The 19,879-nt window shown below is 35.1% G+C and overlaps 1 protein-coding gene and 1 pseudogene across 7 annotated transcripts in view; one reads left to right on the top strand and one right to left on the bottom strand.

The window, feature by feature from the left end:
• Nucleotides 1–19,879, bottom strand: part of LOC136839164 (uncharacterized) — a 222,989-nt gene that overhangs the window by 111,273 nt on the left and 91,837 nt on the right. The window contains exon 1 of one of the 7 annotated variants that reach the window (XR_010853233.1): nt 3,244–3,268. The exons of the other annotated variants lie outside the window; for them this stretch is intronic. The gene's annotated coding sequence lies outside the window, so the exon portion shown is untranslated. Of the gene's footprint in view, nt 1–3,243; nt 3,269–19,879 lie in introns of those variants that run through there. 7 annotated transcript variants of the gene reach the window in all.
• The window catches only part of LOC136839163 (uncharacterized), a 103,167-nt pseudogene that overhangs the window by 17,782 nt on the left and 65,506 nt on the right, over nt 1–19,879 (top strand).

Raw genomic sequence — 19,879 nt, 5'->3', positions numbered from 1 at the left:
GCGGTTTGTGGCTGACAGGTGCTGTCTGTTTTGATCTTGAGATTTCGTTAAGACCTTTGTCCCGTAAGATTTTTTGTTCCAGTCACATATGCCTTTTTGAGAGTAAACGCATGTATCTCGATCAATTACATCATGTTTTGTAGGATTGCGCTGCTCTGATCACATACAATTCTGATGTCGTCTGATTGTTTCATTTCCCACTGGAATCCTAAAGTTTGCTCATTCTGGTTTCAGAGACCATTAGTGTTGGTTTCTCTCTCTCTCTCTTTCTTCAAAAGAGAGAAGTTATTAACATGGTCACTGGTATCAATCTTAAGTTTTGAGATCTGAAAGTAAGAAAAGTTGTAATGGAGCCATACACAAAATTATGTTTTGTGAATACAAAGCAGCTGCAGTTTTGCAAAAGTTTTCACAAGCTTGTGTAAGGTAAAGTGAATTTTACTTATTATTACCATGGTATAGTAAGGTCTGTTGAGAGAATTTTTGCCTTAGTGAAATTATTATTGATAAATCTTTTGTGTATTTTTGTGTGTTATTGTGTTTGCAATCTCTTGGTTTTTCACATTTTATATTTTGGTGATTTAACATTTATTTACTTAGCATTTTAAATATTTCTTGATAATTTAACATTGCATACTTGATTTAATTTTCATTTACTAAGATTTTCTTTTCAAATCTTAAGTAATCCTTAATAGTTAAAATTTTGCTTGATTTATTTAATTTCTTGATAAATTAAAGTTTTGCAATTTAGTTTTGTTTATTAATTTAACTCAAAAATTAATTAAATTTTTGTGTTGTTTTCAAGTAATAGTAAATTTTTCAGATTGTGAATTCTAATTATACATTTTGAATATAAAACTAAATTTTTGTATTTGAAATTTTTAAAAACAGTGTTTCATTTATTGACCACCACTGAACAGGATTAATTGTGTGCATAAGGCAAAGTGATAAACATGTTTTGTTCCTTTAGTTTTGCCAAAGTGTACTAAGACCAGGGAAACAGTTGAAGTTGTTTGATGGAGTGATGCCCTTTTATTCTAGTATATTTCTTGTTTAATTGTTGATACCTCACACTTGTTTTGATAAACTTAGTTTGATTTTCCACATGATTAATGAGCTTTTTAAGGGACCACTATTACCTTTAGAGTACTCAGTCGTAATTTTTATTGTTATGAGAGTTTAGGTATCTGGCTGAAGTGAGGTAAATTTTTGAATTCTGTGATTAGATGTGTAATAACCAGGTACTTAGTATGCTTCGTGACATATATACATATATAAATATATATATGTATATAATTTATATATAGATATATATAGATAGGTAGATATATGTTGATACATGTATATATAGGTATATATATATATAATATATATATATATATATATATATATATATATATATATATATATATATATATATATAGATATATATATATAGATAGATAGACAGATAGATAGATGGATATAATAGATAGATAGATAGCTATTTTTCACCTGTAGTAATGTGTGATAAATGAATCACGTACAAAAGTGTTTATAATCATCATATATATATATATATATATATATATATATATATATATATATATATATATATATATATATATATATATATATATATATATACATAAATTATATATATATACACACACACACACACATATATATATATATATATATATATATATATATATATATATATATATATATATATATATATATATATATATATATATATATATAATGTGGGTTACATGGTCTCCTCTAGGCTGCCCCTTAACTGAATTAAGCATTTCAGAGGGAATACGACTCCTCTAGGCTGCCCCTTAACTGAATTAAGCATTTCAGAGGGAATACGACCTAATCAGACCTAACTTTGCCTCAGACCTCGTGCCCTTAACTGGCCTTGGGACTTTAACCAGGAAGGGGCCTGCATACTATCCATTCTGTCTGCATACCATTCACTCTGGAGTCAGAAATATGATTCTCCCATGTTTCAATGTGCACTTTGAAACCTTATAACATTCATTTCGATAGCAAAGGAGTAGTTTTCAAGATATTAGACACCCCCTTATTTCTGGCTGGGAGCTTGTCCCAACCCAAGGACCTCCCCACCTAAGTTTACGCACAGCACTTTAAATTATACAATAGGGTGTGACCTAACCTTGGACACTGGGTCCTTTCTTGGCCAGGGGCTGTTCTTCCATGGACCTTCCCCCGCCCTGCAGGTAGCATTACCTAGGTGAACAAGTTATGTGTGCTTTGAAAGCTCATAAGATTCATTTCTTTAGCAAAGGAGTAGTTTTAGAGCTATTAGACACCCCATTATGTCTCACAATTATGGGGGAACACTAGAAATGTAGGGTTTTTGGTTGGGTAGAAACATGAAATGAGTGGAATACTAAGTTTCATTTAACCCAACCTAACCTTAGGGACTGGATCTTTATCTGGCTGCGAGCTTCCCCCAACCCATGGACCTCCCCACCTATGTAAACCCACGGCACTGTAAATTATATAATAGGGTGAGACCTAACCTTGGACAATGGGTTCTTTCTTGGCCAGGGGGCTGTTCCTTAATGGACCTTCCCCACCCTGCGGGTAACACTGCCTACGTGAACAGGTCCTACCTACATAGTGCGTGATGTCACATTAAAAACTGAATAAACCTTACCTTAATCACTATCAGAATTTGCAACAGTATCATGAGGATGTTAGAATACATCCTTTTAATCTATTTCCCTCTTTTGTACTTTGCCCCACCCAAAAAGTCCTGTTTTCCAGCTATGATCCCTCATAATTGTAGGATGTATGAGGGGTCCACTATCTCTAAAACTAGGCCTAGCCTACTGATTTGCTACCAAAATGATGTCAGGAAAGTTCAGAACACACTAAAATATTTTCAACAGCATCATATGATTGTGGTCTAAAGTAAAAATTAACCAGAGGTTCAATAAACCTTACCGTAATCAGAATCGCAACTTGCAGAAGGCTCTCATGGAGATGTTGGAATGCAAACGTGTTGCACTTTTGTATTTGTCCCTTCAGAAAACCCCGTTTTCTACGGTCCACCTTAACTGGAGGATATAAATTCGCCGAACTATTCCAAGGAACAAGAATTACAGATCAGCACCAGACGAGCCATGACTAGCCTAAGAACTAAAGCTGGTTTTTTCATGCAACGCCTATACCTTATTGCAATATTCCTATCAACTGTTTAAACAAACCAACCAATAGAGTACTCACATTTCCAGTAAAAATAGCAAAAACGTTCGAAATACGATAGGCGTCCTTACCCACGATGCACTAGGAATAAAAAAAGATATGATTGGAAACTCCATTCGTCTCATCATCGAAACGTAAACAAAAACTTTGGAAATGTCCAATGCAAGGTCTATAGACCTTGGTCCAAAGTAAGTAACGACATTCCTCGGTCGATGATTTTTTCTAGTAAGCATATTAAAGTATAAAAGTAAAATGATAAAATTATTATCATTCAGTGTATACATATCTAGTAATTATCTATAACAATGTTTGAATAGTTTTTGATACGGAATCGTGCCCTATGTTTGATGAAATTCGATCTAATAGCTATACATAGAACAGACGTCTCCGTTTTCTATTATACGCCGCACTTTTATTAAAGAAAATATATTTTGAATGGGTGACTAGCATAATATTGTCAATGCCTCTCGCGACCATCTGTTATGTACTGTAGTTTGACATTCAAAACAGACTGGGTGATTGTCAAGGGCTTGAAATAAGTTAAAAAAAATATTCTGTCCACTTATAAAATAATGAATTTGAGATACTCTGGAATGTGTTTATTTATACATTATACTGTCCAAAAATATTAACAAAAAATGTGTTTTAAGCCCTATCTTTCGACAAACTTCGTTTAGTTTTCTAAAATATCTTGTTTCTCAATCATATTTCTTTAGTTTTTATTAAATTTCCAGACGCTTTCCTGGCTCTTTTTAATCCTGGGTGCAACTGACTGAATGGTATGAGTGCAGTGCGTTTGAAGGTTCTATTTCTAATGTCTTTGTTGCAGCTAGGCCTCGTATCTTTGCCCGTACTTCTGCTTTCATGTGTTTTTGTTAGGGCAGTCTTGCATTATGCTGAACAAGTAATTTATTCATGAGTTCCATATTTCCGTCATCTAAGGCATTGTATTACATAATATATGTCACAGTTATTGAAACACTTACTTGCTACATATAGCTCGCTATTACGTATTCATGTCATTCGTTCTTATCAGCGGAAAGCCTTTTGCGATAAAATGTGGTAACCTTGCTGATGTCATTTTCATCTTTACCAGATCTTTAAGTCACGGTTTTTTGCCTTTCATATATTCTGTAATTAACCGTTCTTTTCCATTATCTCAGACATCCTTAGGGCCTTTTGCTCCTTTTATCTCATATGTTTATGTCTTCCCTTCTTTCCATGATTTAATTTTTTTACTCTATTGTATTTTTTCTGTACAGCTTCACTTGTCTGCATAGTTTGTTATTTCTGATTTTGAGACTATATTTTCCATTTCTTTGAGCTTGACTTCCATGTTTTCATTGATATTACTGAATTTCTTAGAGAGCTTCTCCTCTAACGTGTTGATCTTAGACATCACTCTCAGCAGTGACTCCGCAATCTCACAAGATTATTCTGCGGGTATTTGCATCCCACACCCATTGCGTACCAATGGTTACGAACGTCAATTCCAATCTAGCTGCCGTCTCCTGATGTGACATAAACGTAACAAGCATTAGTGTTCTCTGTCAGTACTTCATAAGTGCGTTAATATTTCTTCACGCTATCCACTCGCTGTTCTTATCTTATTTTCTATATTATTTTCATTCTAGTTTTTCTTTATTTATGTTTCCCCTCTGAACTTTATCTTTTTCCCTTCTTTAGTTTTCAACTACCAACCACAAGGTAGGCATTTTCCCCTCTTAGTTTCCTAACTTTACAGAGCTGGGTTTTGTAAACATTGTCGTTACTAATCGGATAACTCTTTTATAATAACATTTTTCATCCAACAGTAAAAAGACTGCAAGTCCAAAGAATTTACCAAGATCTTCTTTGCAAATTAATATAATTGACAGAATTCCTTTCAGCATTCTGTAAGTTCGGGTAAACTAAAGATACGCATTTCGGTTTGGATTTTGTATAAACCGGGAGCTAAGTAGTTCTGGATGCAGACACGATGAACAAGGGCCACAGTGTGCTTCAGCTTAGCCAAGTAGCTATAATGGGCTACCAGAAAGAAATGATAGACTTAGTCGGTACATGAGAGCCTCAAATATCTTTGGGGCTGAGCACGGAACTAAGTTTCATAATAAAATTACTTGTTGGAAACCAGGAAAACAAGAGGACAAGGCCTTTGCAGCCAAACCTTCAAGGACAAAAAGCCCCAAAATAAAAAATAATTGGTAATTGTTTCTTTTTTAAGGACGAAATCCGCGCTAACACAGACGACTGGAAAGCTCTGGGCATGCATGGTAACATGTCAGGTCCCCTGGTCGTTGAGGGGAAGTTCAATCTAGACAGGATGGTCGGCCCTCCCGGAGATGGGCGGTTGGTGAGTCAAGTTATTCTTTCACAAATTGATGCAGTGGTAATGAATCTATATTTAACATTTTTGGCTTTGTTATTGTTCTGTTCACATTATATTGCCTACTGATGAATATTTTCCTCGAAGATTAATATGTAATTAGGGGTCTTATAGTTTCCTTCTTGATCGATTGCGATTCTTTTTAGCTTCGAGATCTTCACCCCTTCCTCTTAGTTCCTTCGGTTATGTCTGTGCTTCACTATCTAGATCTGATGCATTGCCTTATATATATATATATATATATATATATATATATATATATATATATATATATATATATATATATATAAAACAATTAATTTTATTATTAGATTTTCAATTCTGTAAATCATTAACACTTTTCAATGCTCCTCAGAGTAACGACGAATGCGTCGATCCATACTTTCTGCTGTGTTCTTCTAGTGTCTGGAATGGCATAGCCTCGCGGCCATAGACATCGCAAAGAAACACGTCACGAGGAAAGCCCACGCCGATGTTGGAATGAGGGTGTGTGATTATCCTACAATCCAGGTAAGAGAGCCAGCAATAATGTGGGTTTGTGTGAGAGTGAGAGAGAGTAGATGTCATTATTAGATTCTTCAAAAGTCTGATTTCAAACTTGAGTGGCTGATTATCATCTTGGAATGAGTAATTGCCCGTTTTCATAAAAGAACCACAGTACCTGCGAGATCCTCTTAAATGCGAATGGTCTTTGATTTTATCATGCTCATTTTGGATCTGTTAAAGCTAGGAGATGAGATGCTAAGAAAATTACAGAAGATTTAACAGGGGCGGCGACGTCTGGAATTCCCTGTGATAAATCTTACAGATGAAATACAGGTTTTGACCATATCTGCCGAGTCTGAAACTGATGTGATCGAAACCTCCATTGTTGCCAGCCACCTCTGTTAGACCGAATCCAGAGGTCCACACCAGACCTCTTATTCCTTTCAAACCTCACCATAGTTGCGGTTCATTGTGAGCAAGGGATCATGCTGGCATAAGGCCACCTCAATCGAAACCAACAGACCTGCTTCTTTCAAGCTCCAATTTTGTGTATTGTGAGACCCACTTCAAGTTAAGTTTGGTTTTGAGGGAGTTATTATTATTATTATTATTATTATTATTATTAGTATGTTTAAAGAGGAAATCTGACTTCACCATCAGTATTTATATAAAAAAAAACACTGAATTATCTGAAGTTTCATCATCACCCAGATAATAGGGTACAGCATGTTCTCAAACACTAAAGGGTTTGTGAGACTAATTACGGAAGACACAACACACTTAGGGTATGTAAAAGTTTTTGCATATTTCAAGACGTTATATAAGCATACTTATTATCTTATCAGATAAAAAATGGATCCCTCATAGTAATTCAGATAAGACAGCTGATTCTGTTTAGTCATTATTATGATTAATAATAACAACAGTAATAGTAGTATAGTTATAACAAAAGCAGAAATATTAACAGTAATAATCGCACCAGGTAACAGAAAAATATTAGGAACCATCATCAGATCATTAATGGTTGTATGTTAATCAGTGTAAATGCATTAATTTAATTATTATTATTATTAGCAGTAGTAGTAATAATAGTAACAGGAGTAAAACATGGACAATATCAAATCTTACTGTGCTCTGATTAATAGGATTACTTCGGGGACAGCCTAAGTATGACGAATTCCTCGAGGGGTTTCGTGTTCCTCACAGCTTCCGCCATGGACAATGCAACCAACAACAACGACTGGTCAGGTCACGCTGATCTTACTTGGGCACCAAGGTAAAGAAGAGTTCCTTAAGCGGTACTGATGTCCCCGCATCCTTTGTGAGTCTTAGTTCCAAGTTTCAGTTGATTTTTTATTTATTTTTTAATTTTATTTCGGATACATGCATAAACCTAAAGTTTAATTAGTGTTAATACGGTCTATAACAGGAGCCTGTTACTGCACTGGCTATGGCAGAACAAGTATGTTGCTGCCAAAAACGTCTGCAAGGTATCGGACACTATGTTGCACGCCTGCGGTGGAACCGGTTACAAGGCGAGTTTCTTTTTTTATTTTTTGCATTTTTCTAATCTGGAGCAAAACATTTGAAATCCTGAGGGGTATCTGTGCTGTTAGTGAGGAGTACTTGCACACCACGAGAAGAGTGATGGTTGATGGAGATGTAAATTTTTTTCGTAATCTTTTGCACTTTGTATATGGAATATTTGTCATTTTGTGTGGGCGCGCCTGCATCGGGGTATTTACAAATCTATTAAATTATGTTTTATGCGTCGGTGACCATAGTCTTGTGAGCCAGATTATATTAATTAATCAATGTTATTTTCTGTGGTTATCAAGGGAATCTTGTCAAGGTTTGTTTTCACTTTAAGGTCAGTTAATTATTTCCCAAACAGTACATCTCTGTTGCTGATGACCAATTTTGCGATGCCTCTTTAAAGTAATAATCAGTCAGTGTATTCTTCGCTGATCACCATTGGAGTCCATAACATTTGTGACGTGAAATAAGTGCTGCATCAGCCAAAGCCTAGTATTTTGTGGTTACTAACTGCTGGCTACACACGCAACACAACTCGATTGTCGTGGCCTGTTTATTTCAGAAGCCCTGCGCTTCAAAGTACATCTCACCTTGCCTTTAGGACACGACAGTCACGAAGACGTTAAAATTTGAATAAGCAAATGAATCATGTAATCCGTGAACATCAATAACTTTCGCATTTTTGCTGCTGTGTCATGGCCTAACCTTCACCCATTGCTCACAATAAACTTGGTTGAGAAGAATGAAGTCCTTCAACAGCATCTCTTTTCCAGCTCGAGCTTGGAATCGAACGCGTCCTGCGAGATGGAAAGGCCGGTTGGGTGATGGGTCCTTCAAACGAAGTCCTGCGACAGTTTGTGGGAAAGACATGTCTCATGGGAATGGATGTGCTTGACTACTGGTTAGTGGTTTTAATTTTTTTTTATTACTCTTTGTTGGGGTGGGGTGGGGTGGGGTTGTGGGTGGCTTGGGGGTTGGGAGGACTTTCGTTCCATCTTGTTCTAAATTCTGTTGTGTCTTTCATTCTATTCATATCAGACACTTGCGAGCGCTTCTTATGTTTATATGCTACTGGTCCACTGTGGTACTGGATGAATTTGCATATAAGTAATATTATACCTTTATTTCTTTTGCTGAACTTAAATATATGTAACAAGGGGTCTAACATTTTATATATAACTCGTCAGCATCACGTTTTATCTTTGGTCCTCTTTCAACTATCATTCATTATTTTGAGGGTAACTTATTTGATAGTCGGGGGTCCGTTTTCCAGCATGTTCGTCGCATCTTGCTTTCATTAATGTATTACCCGTGCTAGTTATGATGTTTCCGGGGAGTAACAGAAGCAGTATTAAAGCTGGTAACCCGAGTCAGTTTTATTATTTCACCTGGGATTTTCTTTATCAGGGAACAGGTTCCCAACAAACGTGCCATCCATCACGAGATGAAGAAGATGACTTTACTGGAGAAGAAAGAGTTGGCCGCGAATCTCATGAAGGACATAGATGTGGAAGAGAAAGGAGGGAACGCAAATCATCCCTTCCAGGACACTGACTTTGAAAACCCCTTCAACACATGTCCCCAGCTGTGAATAATAAGGTAGGATCCTCTGGAAGGAGTTCACTTTTAAGGAAGAGATAACAATTCTTCGAGGTCCGGTCGGTTAAGCTGTAGCCCCACTCTTCCTACCTGCTTGGGTTATAATCCCCTCGCAGAACACAAATAAGGACTACAGTATTTGTTTATTTCCCTTCAGGGTCCAGGTGGCTGATAAAAATACGCTTCTGGTAAACGTGCCCAGTAGATTCAGTACCCATAACTGGAAGTTTGAAAGTTATGCACACCACACACATATATGACATTACATTATCTCTTTCTCTTACTAGTTTTATCTTTTCTTATCTCATTTTTTCTCAGGCGGTTGACCTTTCAGACCTCCTCCTCCTCTCAATGAAAGTCACTTCCCTTGTTTTGTAGCATTTACCTATTTATTAATTGGACTAAGTAATTATATGTTTATTGTTTGAGTATCGATGTTACCCATATCTTTATTTTCAGGTTATCAAAACCCCAAATGGCACCAGCCATGATGCAGCACTGAAACCTGATTCTTGGATTCCATTGGTACTGAGGTCTAAGACTGACGTCAGTGACAAGATGGCGTCCTTCGTCTTTGACCTGCCGAAACCAACAGACCACACAGGATGCTTGGCAGGACAGTTTGTTGTGGTATGCGTTTACATAGAAAATTTTGGCAACGGTTTAGTTATTGCCACAGGAGTAACTGGGTGAAATACATGACTTTGCAGACGCTTTCATTATTGCATGCAATAAGGTAATGACGTTGACGATAATTTTCGTTGCAATGCCAGTCTACAGAAATCAGCCGATATCCCTCGTGGCCTATGATTTCAAACATTACATATACTCAACATAATTTCAATGTGCTCAAATTCTCCTGAAAGATATTTTCCACGACCTGTAAGTTCAAATACCTGAAAGAAAATCATATTCAAAAACAAAAATGTCTGTAATTTCAAGCAAAGGAAGCAAATATAAAAATCTATTAAGTTACATAGTGCACCCGAAAAATATATCTATATTTTGTCGTATTAGCTGAGAGCTGTTATTATCTAATAACAGTGTCTTCCCACTGGTGTGGTCCAGAGCTCAAGTGTCGCTCATGGCCTGAGAGATTTTCTCTGCACACGAATTTACCGTCTCTGTGAGCTAGGGGACCGATCATATGCATGTATATGTTCATTCTTGAAAGCACTTATCCCTTGTGTTTGCTTATCATTTGCCACCTTTACAATTTATAAAGACGTGTAGTATTTACTATTTCAGTGATTTGTTTGGCTGATTTAATGCCACAAATAACTGGAACGTGGCAATCAAATTTATGATTGTCTTAAGTGGATACAGAGCACTATTGGGTGAAATGAAGAAAATTTAGTCATTCTAGGTGACTGACTTTACAGTACCTTTAGTCATTGCTTGTTTATTTCGTCTGACGTTGTATCGTTGTTCTCATTCTAATTAATATTGTAGCTGTTGTGATGTTAATTTGAACTCTTTTATTACTATTATATTATTTGCCCTAAAACATCATAGATTAACCGTGAGTTATCTGTCGCCAAAACTACCAGAGTCAAGGAAACCGTCTTGAATTATGAATAATCGTCGTTTTCATTGTTGCCAGTATCATTGTAACTTTTAATTGAACCTTATTTTGATCGCCATTCCTGTTTTCGTCAGGTCAAAGTGAACGTCAAAGGGAAGGACCAAATTCGTTACTTCTCTCCAGTCTCGCGTCCCGACGATTTCGGCAAAATCGAGCTCGTTCTCAGATTCGAAACTCAGGGCTTGCTGTCACAGCACTTCAAAGCACTCGAGCCAGGTAAGTATTTACTGGATTTTATTCTTCAGGAGTGATAATAACGATCACATAATGGATGGTAATGACATTTGAATGTCAAAACACTAGGATAAATCCAAACCACGGCTGTGGTTTGTGAAAGGATCATGTTTCTTACGTACGATAAATTCATTTTGTGCTATAACCCTATGCTAAATATTTATTGTCTTCTCTTTTCTTTTTGTCCATTTTCCTCTCTTTTTCTGTTACGCGCAGGTGACAAGGTCGAATTCCGAGGACCCTGCGGAGGCTTCGAGTACGAGCCCAACAAGCTCGTCCACCTCGTTCTGCTTGCTTCTGGTGGAGGAGTAACTCCAGGAATGCAGCTCATAAGACACATCATGAACAACCCGAGCGATGAAACCCGAATTACGCTTCTCTACTTTTCTGAGAGCTACGAGGAAATTCTCTACCGCGAAGAGCTTGACGCTTACGCAGGTAAACAATATATATATATGTGTGTGTGTGTGTCTGTGTGTGTGTGTGTGCGCGCGCGCGCGTGTTTATGGGTATGGGGAAGATAGGAATGCCTAGAAAGTTTAGGACGATATAGTACAGTGTCTCATCCAAGACACTGCATAGGTGCATGTGCCGCTCTCTCCAAAAGGGTGCCGACCCCTTTGCTAGAACGAAAGGGCCCTAAGATCCAGGTAGAGATAAAGGTGAATGACGCTGTGTTTTAAAGGAGTTTTACATGCTGTTAATGTTCCTTCTGTGTGGGCATTTGAACTGTTCAGTATATTGCGTAGGTTTTCTGCACAGGATGTCAGTCCACGATTGACCAGTTAAAGTAAGAACAGAACAAGGACGGTTGTTTTGTACTTTCTTTGTGGTCCCTATAGATGAAAGATTAATTTTACTGTCATTGATCTCGACTTTTCTTTCTTTTCAGCCAAAGACAAGAGGCTCAAGCTGGTCTACAGTTTGGCCGAAACTCCCGAGAACTGGGAAGGAGAAGAGGGCTTTATTGACACCGCCATGATTGAAAAGCACGTCATTAAGCCTAATGAGGAAAGTTATTATAAGGTTAGATACATTCACGAATTTTGCTTTTTATTCTGAAAGAAAGCATTATGCTAAGACGAATGTCAAATCTCTCATAATTATGAAGGAATTATATCCATGGCCGTGTGAATGTAATACGTAGGAATCATAAGAAATACAAAACCGACAATGACGGAAAACTGAAAAACCAAAAGTCGAAAATAGTTGAAGACCAGTAACTAGAAATTGGTGGAAGGTTAAGACACCAGTGATCGGAAATTGAAAATTATTATGACAAAGGAAACCGAAATAGAAAACGTGTGCGAGGTAAAGGAACTTTGAAGCGGGATGGATTGAAAACAAACAAAACGAACACTGGATTTGATTAAAGATAGAAAACATGAAACATATTGATTCAAAACAGAAAAGCTAGAAACCGGAATTGGTTGACGAAAAAGAAATAAAAAAATTCTAAAAACTAAATTCACTGAAGACAAATACCAGAAACAGCATTTGATGATGAAAAAGTAATACAAAACCATAAACTGGAGTTGGTTATTGCAAAGTTTCTTTAACTATTTTTATGTCAAAATAATCGAATTTATTCATCGATCTGTAATGAATATTAGTTTTTCCTTGTTATAGTGTTGATTCTGCAATGTTGTCGATTTATTCATCATGATTATCATTGCTTCATTATCTTTATTTCTATGTTGAAAACTTTATTCATTGTATATTTATTCATTTAATTACTGTAAATTCAATAAGCTCGTCATCTGTGCTTCTTTATAGGAGTGTTTTCCTGCTAAATAAGTATGCATTTTACTGATTTAAAATGCTCTCTTTATTCTGGTATACTTAGACCTTCTTTATTCACTCTTGTCTAACTAATATAAACGCGTAGAAGTAATAAGCAATTTACTTATTTTAATGTATCTACTATTTCCAGTCCATTAAGATCTTCATCATTAATGTATTATTTTTCTATCATATGAATATAAAAAGTAAAAAAGTACTCATAGTAGCATGAGCCTTGAAATAGGGAAACAAATCGACAGTTATGTGAGGGTACACATTTTTACAAATAAATCTCTACAGAGAGCTTCCGAGAATCTGTTCGATACACCTTTTCAATTCCCGAAAGCTCTCTGCAGAGATTTATTTTCAAATATATGTACCCTTACATAACTGTGGATTTGTTTCTCCAATAGAAAAAGCACTGATCTAATTCATAGACTTCATACGAACTACTACGGTCTTCATTATTAGTATTTCTTACTTGCCTGTTTTTCTGCTTATGAATGGGGAAGTTACTCACTGATTTAATTATATGTAATGTTCACTTTGACCTTCAATACTTATGTTCATTTGACTAACACAGAAATACTTCATTGACAGATTGTAATGTGCGGAGGACCCACCATGAGTATTGCCTGCCTGTATTCGCTCAAATCCTTAGGATACCCTTCAGAATCTGTCTACATCTACGGACAGTTTGGGACGGAGCAGGTTAGGACCGTCTACGGGAGGAACGTGAGCCTGTCTGGCCACACATGTAACAACGTCGTTTAAAGGCGGTTTTGCTTCGACTGAATTATCGACCTTTTTTTTTTTTTAGAGAAAATGACCAGCATAGATTATGTGTATGTGTGTGCAAGAGAGAGAGAGAGAGAGAGAGAGAGAGAGAGAGAGAGAGAGAGAGAGAGAGAGAGATTACAGATATTTCTTTGTTAGGGTTACTGATTTTTTACATATTAAAACTGGCCGGCATAAATCATATGAGAGAGAAAATGAAATATTAGAAGTTTCATTATTTGAAGATTTAGTCTGAGAGAGAGAGAGAGAGAGAGAGAGAGAGAGAGAGAGAGAGAGAAATTACAGATATTTCTTTGTTAGGGTTATCGATTTTTCTAGATATCAAAAACTGGCCGGCATAAATCATATGAGAGAGAAAATGCAATATTAGATGTTTCATTATTTGAAGATTTAGTCAGAGAGAGAGAGAGAGAGAGAGAGAGAGAGAGAGAGAGAGACTGTCCAGTGTTCCTTACGAATAGTCGATTTTTTCTATCCAGAAATGGCAGGCACACATCGTATGAGCCCAAGAGAGAACGAGCGAGAGAAGTAATAAATCTGTATTATTTACTTACAGCGTTTAATCAAAATAATAACCAAAATATGCATGTCTAAGAGAAAATCATCTTTCTAACAAATAACGATGTCACAAATGGCAGAAATATAAAAGTATTTTTAATTTTATGCAACTCTGGTGTGGGACTCATCTCATGATCTAAAAACTGGAAAAGGTTTTTTCCTCATGAGTTTATATTCACTAGGTATTTTACTGGATACCAACGGACTCACACTTATTTTCCTATGGACATATCTTCCTCAATTAAGTATAGAAAAAATATTATCTCTACTCACTATCTTAACTGAAGTTAGTTGCAGATATTGCTCTAACTTAGCTTCGTGTTATCAATAAAAGTGCACTATAGCATTTATCTCATAAACTATAAATGTATTTGAAACACGAGGATTTATTGTCATAAGTCATTTTTGCAATAAATTTTATATGTGTTGATTCGTATCTACTCAAACCTCATGGTGGGAAGCTTTTTAATTTATGTTGTTCCTCTTGATTACAAGTGGAACTGCTAAATCCAAAGTCTCATTTTACGTTTTGTAATTCTACGGTCTTCCTTCTAGTAAAAAAAATATATTAAAATATGGGGCTGTAAGTGAACCATCTAATTTACATTTTTCCTCTCTCTATCTATCTATCTGTCTCCTTTTGACAACCAGAGTTATATATATATATATATATATATATATATATATATATATATATATATATATATATATATATATAATATATATATATATATATATATATATATATATATATATATATATATATATATATGTATGTATGTATGTATATATATATATATATATATATATATATATATATATATATATATATATATATATATATATATATATATATATATACGTATATGTGTGTGTGTATGTGTGTATAACTGAATCACGAAAATATGGGACGTGATGAATATTTAAGTAAAGATAAAATACACGAAGGAAAGGGAAACACTGCAGTGCTGCGAGACCTTTAGACTGTCTGTCGTTCTTTACCTAGCAGACTGAAGAAATATGAAAGTAAGTTTACAAAAATGCTCATATAAATGACAGATGGGGATTACAAAGGAAAAAATATGTACCTGGAATCCAACAGAATTGAAGAATTACTAGAACTGCCAAAACAGGGTTAAATATTTAAGAGGTTTTGCAAAGGATTAGGATCAACTGTTCAGAAGCAGGGACAGGACAATTAAAAGATTATACAAGGGGTGACTGACCACCAAAAAATATTAGTACAACAAAATAATTCTCTTTTTTTGTAAACAATAAAAATTTTTGCAAGATGAACATTTTTACAAATAAAAAATTGTATTAAACATACGAATGCACAGAAAATATATATAAGGTAACTAATTTTTAATTAAGTCAGTGATTTTATGTTTTAGGTCATTCTTGAACATTTTTCTAATAAAGGGGTCCAAATAATACATGCCAGGGCTAAGGATAAAACTACAGCTGGAAGTAAGCTGGATAATAGCGGACTCCAAAAGATTTCTTGAAGAAAAATTTTTCGATCTGGCAATCACTGAACTTTCAGTCCAATTTATCCTGTGAGAGTTTTCACTTAAATGAATAAATATAGCTTTGGATGTTTGTCCAGTTTTGAGTGAATACTTATGTTGCTTAATATGTATATCTAAATCTTTGCTAGATTGGCCAATATAAAAAGAGGGGCAGTCCAAACATGGAATTTTATAATTATGTTGTTTTCTTTAGGGCTGTTTTTTATTAACAACTTTTAGTGTGTTATTATACGAAAAAACGAGGTTGACATTAAAAGATTTTAACAGTGATTTTATGTTTTCAAAACCACTAAAATAAGGCAAGCTAAGAATGTTCTTAGGGATTTCTTTCTCCATGTTACTTTCACTATAAAACTTTTTGTGGGCTTTATTATAACAAATATCTAGTATATGTGAAGGATAACATAAATCTGTCCCTATTTTTCTTATGTATTCAATTTCTTGATCCAAATACTGGGGACTGACAATGCCCAAAGCTCGTAAAAACATAGAAGAAAAATTGATATTTTGATGTTAAGGTGATGGCCTGAATAAAAATGGACATAAGTTAAGTTGTTGGTTGGTTTCCTATAAATACTGAATTTGCATTGAAATGGTTCTCTATTTATTAAAACATCTAAGAAAGGGAGGCAACTGTCTTTTTCTGATTCTAAAGTAAACTTAATGGATGGTACCTGATTGTTCAAATTAGAGCGTAAATCATTTACATCAATACCAGCAGGCAAAACAGCTAAAATATCGTCAACATATCTATACCACTTTAAAGAAGTATAAATGATATTAGGTAAATATCGTTTTTCAAAGAATTCCATATACAAGTTTGAGAGGAGTGGGGATAAAGGGTTGCCCATTGCCATACCAAATATTTTTTGGTAAAATTCACCATTGAACGTAAACTTACAATCACAAGTGCACAACCTAACGAGTGAAATAATATGACTTACAGGTAGAGGTAATTCATGATGGATTAGTTCATTACTAAGATATTCTAAAATAGAATCTATAGGGACTTTAGTAAAAAGAGAACAAACATCAAAACTAACGAATCTATCAGTGGGGCAAAAAGTGATTTTGTTTAATTTATTAACTAAATCTAGACAATTATATACGTGAGAATAGGAGATAGTTCCAAGTAACGAGGACAAGAGCTTGGTAATATATTTCGAAAGTTTATATGATATTTGTTAAAATAAAGCCCACAAAAAGTTTTATAGTGAAAGTAACTTGGAGAAAGAAACCCCTAAGAACATTCTTAGCTTGCCTTATTTTAGTGGTTTGAAAGCATAATTCTTCAATTGTGTTGGATTCCAGGTACATATTTTTTTTTTTTTTGTAATCTCCATCTGTCATTTATATGAGTTTTCTTTGTAAACTTACTTTTATATTTCTTCAGTTTGCTAAGTAAAGGACGACAGACAGTCTAAAGGTCTCGCAGCACTCCAGTGTTTCCTTCCCTTCGTGGACTTTATCTTTATATATATATATATATATATATATATATATATATATATATATATATATATATATATATATATATATATATATATATATATATATATATATATATATATATATATATATATATATATATATATATATATATATATATATATATATAATATATATATATATATATATATTATATATATATATATTATGACCTAAAACAAGGTCAGATAGGGTCATAATCTCTATCTACATCTGTTTTAAGAACAATGTCATATCATCTTATATCTCTAAGATTCTTCGGTAGCAATGGCCAGCATTGGGTCAGCATATTCTTTATCTCTCGTCAACTCCTCTCTCACTCTATCTATCAAGCAAAGGCTTACTTGATTCAAACGCTGAGATACAAAACTAGATTTTATTTGTAAAATTAACGAAAGCATTTCAGCAAAAGCTACGGTCATAAAATGGGGTCTCTCACACCCCACAAAAATGGAAGTCATAACTAGAGGAAACTCAGACTTACAATCAATCGAATTAATGATTCTACGGTAGACCAACCAGTACTAGTGACTAACACCCTGGTCACCAAACAAAATAAAAAGGTCATGATTACTCTAGACCCAAATAAACGTCATATAGTATGTTAAAAAAACACCATTTGGAATATATACATCCTCACAGGACTCAACCAGAATTCCTGTTAAGAGGAAACATAACTTATATTAAAAATGCATAATAAAGAACAGAGGGGTTTCACTGCAATGTAATATTGGTATTCCACATGATGTCTGAAAAAGATATAACTGTTAATGAGTTATCTTGCTCACATTCTATGGCCATTCGGAAACCGTTCCACACAGTGGCTGTTCTTATTCACACACACACACAGCTCAAAAGAGCGATCACACCAGCCGCAAATCGAAGTGAATACCCATTCTATTGTTCATCTATAATATACACATTAGAGAGCGCACGTATGCACACATTCACTTAATAACCCCTCCCTTGAAGCGTGACGTCACCGTCGGGTTCAATGTTCGAAGGACCCCGCATTCTGAACTCACAGATATCGCAAAGCTTCCATTCATCTGTCACTTTATCTCCAGGCATCCTGATCGTGACCGGAAGGTATGACTGCTTCGGATACCCGCTGTCTCTAACCGCGGAAAATACCAACGTCAACATAAAGGCCACCTGCACCGGCCACACGTTTTCAAAGGCCAGCAATTAGTCAGCTTAAACCTTAATATATATATATATATATATATATATATATATATATATATATATATATATATATATATATATATATATAAATATTCATATATATAGAACAGACAGGAAGGACGAAAAGGAGGTGATGCATATACAACTTTATTTCCAGCCAACGTTTCAAAGCATGGCTTCATCATCAGGGCTAAAATACAAAAATAACAATTAAAATCAATACACAGGACTCAGTAAAATTATTAATGTTAAAATATAGATATTAAAACCGAAATATAAAAGCTAAAACCAGCCTAACGCCTCAAGAAAAGAAAACTGGGTGACCAAGAAGGGCACCATAAGGACGAAGAAATGTTCCCTTATGCTAGAAAACTTCTTACTCAAAGTACACCCTGTTCTATGGCTAACGCCACGATGAGAGTCTACTCGCACTTTCAGCATTCGGGCAAGTATACTTATAGACCACCAAAGAACGCATAAGGTTGGGAACAGTGTCTTTAAATCTAAAAAGAGATCCAGTTGTTCTTGGATTCCTGAGAACGAACTTGGGATTGAGACAGTAAAAGTATTTCTTTAAAATCTGCCTTAACGTAGTTAAAAATTTTCATCATTCGTAAAAGCAAAAAACATAAAAACCAAGTTTAGGTACTGTAGGTGCAGGAATTTTTTTGGCTGGAGTTTACTATTCAAGAATTTTATTAGGTATTTCTCAAATAAGAGTTTGGGGTAGCAGTTATGCTGAAAATATTTTCCAAGGAACTCAACTTCATTATGAAAATAGAGCCAGTCTTCAGACTGGCTCTCTTTTCAGCTATTCTGAAAATATTCTCTAAGGACCTCAACCAGATATTTCTCAAATAAGAGTCTGGGGTAGCAGTTATTCTGAAAATATTTTCCAAGGAACTCAACCTCATTATGAAAAGAGAGCCAGTCTTCAGACGGCTCCCTTTTCAGTTATTCTGAGAATATTCTCTAAGGAACTCAACCTCATTATGAAAAGAGAAGACTGGCTCTCTTTTCAGTTATTCTGAAAATATTTTCTAAGGAATCTAAGAACAATTGGATCTCTTTTTAGATTTAGACTCTATTCCCAACCTTATGCGTTCTTTGGTGGTAAAGTATACTTGCCCGAGCTGTAATCTCGGGACTTACGTCGGATCCACCAAAAGAACGCTGAAAGGGTGTTTGAGTAAGAAGGAGTTTTCTAGCATAAGGGAACATTCTAAACAATGTAAATCTTTTATTTCCTATGACGATTTTGAAATCTTAGAGCAAGCTGCTGATGAAACCTCTCTTCATATCCTCGAGTTGTTAACCATCAAACAACTGGTTCCATCTTTGAATAGTCAGTCTTCTTCTGCCCCTGCTTATAGCTTAAGATGTTTCTTTGTCCTTATGGTGCCCTTCTTGGTCACCAAGTTTTCTTTCCTTGAGGCGTTAGGTTGGTTTTAACGTTTGTTTCGGTTTTAATATCTATATTTTACC

Source organism: Macrobrachium rosenbergii, chromosome 6 (assembly GCF_040412425.1).
Source record: "Macrobrachium rosenbergii isolate ZJJX-2024 chromosome 6, ASM4041242v1, whole genome shotgun sequence".
In the NCBI taxonomy this organism is placed as follows: domain Eukaryota; kingdom Metazoa; phylum Arthropoda; class Malacostraca; order Decapoda; family Palaemonidae; genus Macrobrachium; species Macrobrachium rosenbergii.
The sequence above is the reverse complement of the archived record's forward strand: the minus strand, read 5'-3'. Positions and strand labels throughout refer to the sequence as shown.